Below are 4,429 nucleotides of genomic sequence, written 5' to 3'. Positions count from 1 at the left end.
TGATTGTCACTGTTTTGTCCTCTCAGTATAGTGACATCATGTTTTTAAATATATATGTGGCACATCCCTGGTGCAACAGTCTTTAGTCTATATGTCAAAGGACCATGTTGATGGTCCATATGTGATGTATATATGGGATACACCATCCAGATGATGGTTATGTGTGATTATTGTGCACCACACTTATGAAGTTATGCATTTTTCCATTAGCTGTTATGTGCGTGTATATGTGGGGTCAGGATTAATTTCCCTCTATAGTCATGTGATTATCGCTGTGAGCGGAGGTTCTGTAATATATAGACCCGGCCACTTTAGATACAGATCACACATGTAATAAGTAGTGGTGACCGTGGCGTCATCGTTGCCATGGCGCCGGTGTTCGCGCCGGGTCTTCATTGGCTACGTACCCCACGTGACTAACGCTATTGACGCACTGTTGTGCGCACTTGAGTGTGGGTCATGGGGTGGACGCACAAGCTGTGACGTCAGTGAGTGCGTCCTGCAGCACATTGGCTGGAGACACGTGCGCCGCCGGGAGTCATGGCAACGTATGACACTTCCGATATGCAAATACATTGAGATGCGGCTGCGCATTACAGATATTGGAACGCCGAGGTGAACAACACGAGCGGGGTGGACATATCATTAACTGTGAGTTGTAATATCAACATGTGTATACTATTGTGCAGTGATTTGTACTGATGATGTAACGGGGTGTGTCTTTTATGTGGGGGGTATATATATGCCTACCAGAATGTATGTCATTAGGCTTGACAAAGACTGGTGTACAGTCGAAACGTTGCCAATTGTGTCTGGAGGTACGAATAAAGGATCGTTTTGATATTGCGGAATGCTGCCGAAGCCATCTTCTTTTCTATATGTGGAAAAGCTTTGTCAGCATGCCACAACAACCAGCACCATTGTTATACTGCAGCACAATTGCTCATGTTTGTATTTTGGATATTTCACACTCTTTTGGAGTGTACCTTAATTTTAAAAAATTAAATTAAAACCAAAAACCTGTGTTGGCTATCTCATCCTCCTCCACCTACTCCGCTACGTCCACCGCCTCCTCAAACTCCTACTCCATATGGAACTCCACCTCATAAATCCATTTTTTATTTTTTTTGTACGTGTTCTATTTTATATCATTTCACTACTTTGTGATTTACATTTTCTGGTGGATTTCAAAAATTTGGGGGTGTATAGTACCACTGCTATACCTAGTAGGCCGGTTAAAAAATAAATTGTCATTAACATTTTCGGGTGAAATTCACCAATTTTTGGGTGTATAGTACCACTGCTACACCTAGTAGGCCGGTTAACAAAAAATATATATTTGTCAGTTACATTTTCTGGTGAAATTCAGCAATTTTTTGGTGTGAAGTACCACTGCTATACCTAGTAGACCGGTAAACAAAAATATTTGGCAGCTACATTTTATAGTGAAATTCAGCAATTTTTTGGTGTGATGTACAACTGCTATACCTATTAGACCGGTAAAAAAAAAAAAGAACATTTGTCAGTTACATTTTATGGTCAAATTCACCAATATTTGGATGTAATATAGCCCTCCTCTACCTAGTTGACAGCTTAATAAATTTCAATAATTTTTATTTTACATTTTCGGGTGACAATAAACAATTGTTTTCTGTCATAGACCCCTGCTCTACCAAGTAGACAGGTTAATTAATTTCTGTAATTTTTCTGTTACATTCTTGGGTTGACATTATACAATTTTAGATGTGAATAAACCCCTGCTCTGCATAGGTGACAGGGAATAAAATTTCTGAAATGCTTCTTTGATTGATGTGCGCCACCTCCTTTGATTCAATGCTTAAACTTAAACAAGTTGTACCACATTTAAGCTTCAATACTTTGTCCCACATTTCCGCTATACTCTTTTGGCCAACATTTGCGCCTCAATAGCTTTTCCCACAATTCTGATTGACTCTTTTGGCCCACATTTGGGCTTCTGTAATTTGTCCTACATTTGCGCCTCAATAACTTTTCCCACATTTCTTCTTGATCCCAAATTTTTTAAATAAATTTATCTCCCTTAAATTTGGTCTCTTTTCTCACGCTCCCTCTCCGGCCTGGAACCCTGATTCCCCACCACCCGTAATCACCATGATAGAGCAGATATCAAATTGGATCGTGAACATCACGGGGATGTGTGACATGGTGGGGCAGTAAGTGTGCACACGCCTACACGAACTGACTGACAGGGGTCAGCCACTGCAACTTCTGGGTCTCCAAATTGGGCACATGGCCTGAGCTTGCCCTTTACGCCTTGGAGGTGCTGGCCTGCCCTGCAGCCAGTGTATTGTCTGAACATGTGTTTAGCACGACTGGAGGGTTATATTTTCCATTGTTTTGGGGTGTACACTAATTTAAAAAAACAAATTTAAAACCAAAAAGCAGTGTAGGCTACCTCCTCCTCCTCCACCGCCACTTCCACCTACACCGCCACATCCACCGCCTCCTCAACCTCCTTCTCCATATGGACCTGGTCCTCCTAGATCAAGATTATTATTCTTTATTTTTATGTATTTTATGTTATTTTAAGTCATTTCCCTATCCACATTTGTTTGCAGAACAGTTGTCATGCTCTTAACCACATTTTGACGCCATTTGCAGCCCTCTAGCCCTTTCCATGACATTTTTACAGCTATTTTAGTGCTTAAAAGTTCGGGTCCCCATTGACTTCAATAAGGTTAGGGTTCGGGGTCAAGTTCGGTTCGAGTTCGGGTCCCGAACTCAAACTTTTTTCCGAAGTTCGGCCGAACCTGTCGAACCCAAACATCCAGGTGTCCGCTCAACTCTAGTCTCTATCATATTTACAAGCTTCATGTAAACACATGGCACTACAGCCACCATCATGTAAAATCTAACCTTCATGTCCATGGATCCTGTACTGTACGGGGCACCATTTGTTCACAGTCTATTTTGTAACACAAAATGGAGTTTGTATAGACAAAACTCATTTTGTAGAATTCTGTCAGGAAATGACATTCTGTGACAAAGATCTGTCAAACAAACAAACCAATGAGCCACAAAATACAGTTCTGCTAATTTTCTGACAAAAAATTAAGTCTATGTAAAAAATAAAATCAGTTTTGTGTGCCAGAAATGTATGATATCACAAGACAAAATTCTGGGCAACAAAAAGATTGTTGTAAAGTCAAAACAAATTACGCAACTTATACAGTCACCACACATCACAAAGACACTATAAACCAACATGACCCCGTAGATGTTATATTATCTCCCCCATAACAGTTCAGCATCAGAAGGATAATGTGCTATGTCGTAACAAGAGGACCGCACATGTCACACAGCCGTGTGCTCTCCTATTCATCACATGTCTGAACCAGAAGGATCACAGTTGTCAGAGCTCGATATGACCCCAGAGGTGGACAACTCTCATGAACATTAAGGAGACCACATAATATCACATCACAGGGGTTGTCCTGGTTAGGATGGAGTTAGGGCCCATACATGTGGCCGTATGGCATCTTCCCACAATCTCTGAGTTGCCCAGAGCAGTAGTAGGAGGCCCATATACTCCTACAGGGCCCTACTCTACCTCCAGACGCCTCCCACTGTATTCATCTGAGAAACCAAAAACTGCTGCACGCTCCACCATCTGGATGATACATGTGGTGCCGGGATAGATGCTTTTCTCAGTAGTTTACACCAGAATGCTGGAGCCGTTTCAGAAAGTTTTTAGTCCCCTCTATAGACTAGGAGAAGGTGCACTAACTTAATAGAGGACAAAGGTAATTAAAAACTAACTATCTCCATTCCTGTTTTTAGTGGGTCTCTCCGCCATCTTAGGGTGCATTCACACGACCGTGCCCGTTTTACGGATCCTCTAAATATGAGCACTGGCTGTGTGCACCGCACATCAGGGTGCGGACCCATTGATAGCAATAGGTCTGCGATCCACAAGATGTGGAAAAAGATAGGAAGTTTTATTTCTTGTGGTGCAGAAGTGCGAATCCGGAAGCACACAATGCGGGGAGCACACGGCCAGTGCCCGTGTTTAGTGAATCCATGGTTTGCGGTCCGTAACACGGGCATGCCCATCCCACAGTCATGTGACTGCACCCTTACAGGCAGAGGAGAAAAATAAGAGAGATCTAACCACCATGCCCCAGTGTGTGGTCCTATGGAAGTCTGAGCTTTCCTTTGTCACACGCTGCCATCTAGTGGTGACAATCAGTCATGGTGCAACTATCAGAATTTTTTGAATGTGCTGTTAGCATTTATTTTCCCCCACAGCCTCATGATCCGTCCGTCACAGATTTTGTTGCAAATGTATTGTTTTATTCTCTATAAATCAATGAAGAGTATTGCCAATATTACCATCACTAACCCTGCACATAGGATCCTCTCTCCTGTATAGTGTACGCTCTTGGGGCAA

General features: G+C 42.3%; 1 non-coding gene across 1 annotated transcript; it reads right to left on the bottom strand.

The window, feature by feature from the left end:
- Positions 1-3,287: 3,287 nt before the first annotated feature.
- LOC120987531 lies at positions 3,288-3,383 on the bottom strand. Its single transcript, XR_005776122.1, has one exon. It is a non-coding gene; the product is annotated as a small nucleolar RNA U13 (small nucleolar RNA).
- Between the last annotated feature and the right edge of the window lie 1,046 nt (positions 3,384-4,429).

Source organism: Bufo bufo, chromosome 1 (assembly GCF_905171765.1).
Source record: "Bufo bufo chromosome 1, aBufBuf1.1, whole genome shotgun sequence".
In the NCBI taxonomy this organism is placed as follows: domain Eukaryota; kingdom Metazoa; phylum Chordata; class Amphibia; order Anura; family Bufonidae; genus Bufo; species Bufo bufo.
This window is presented reverse-complemented; position numbering and strand designations above follow the sequence as displayed.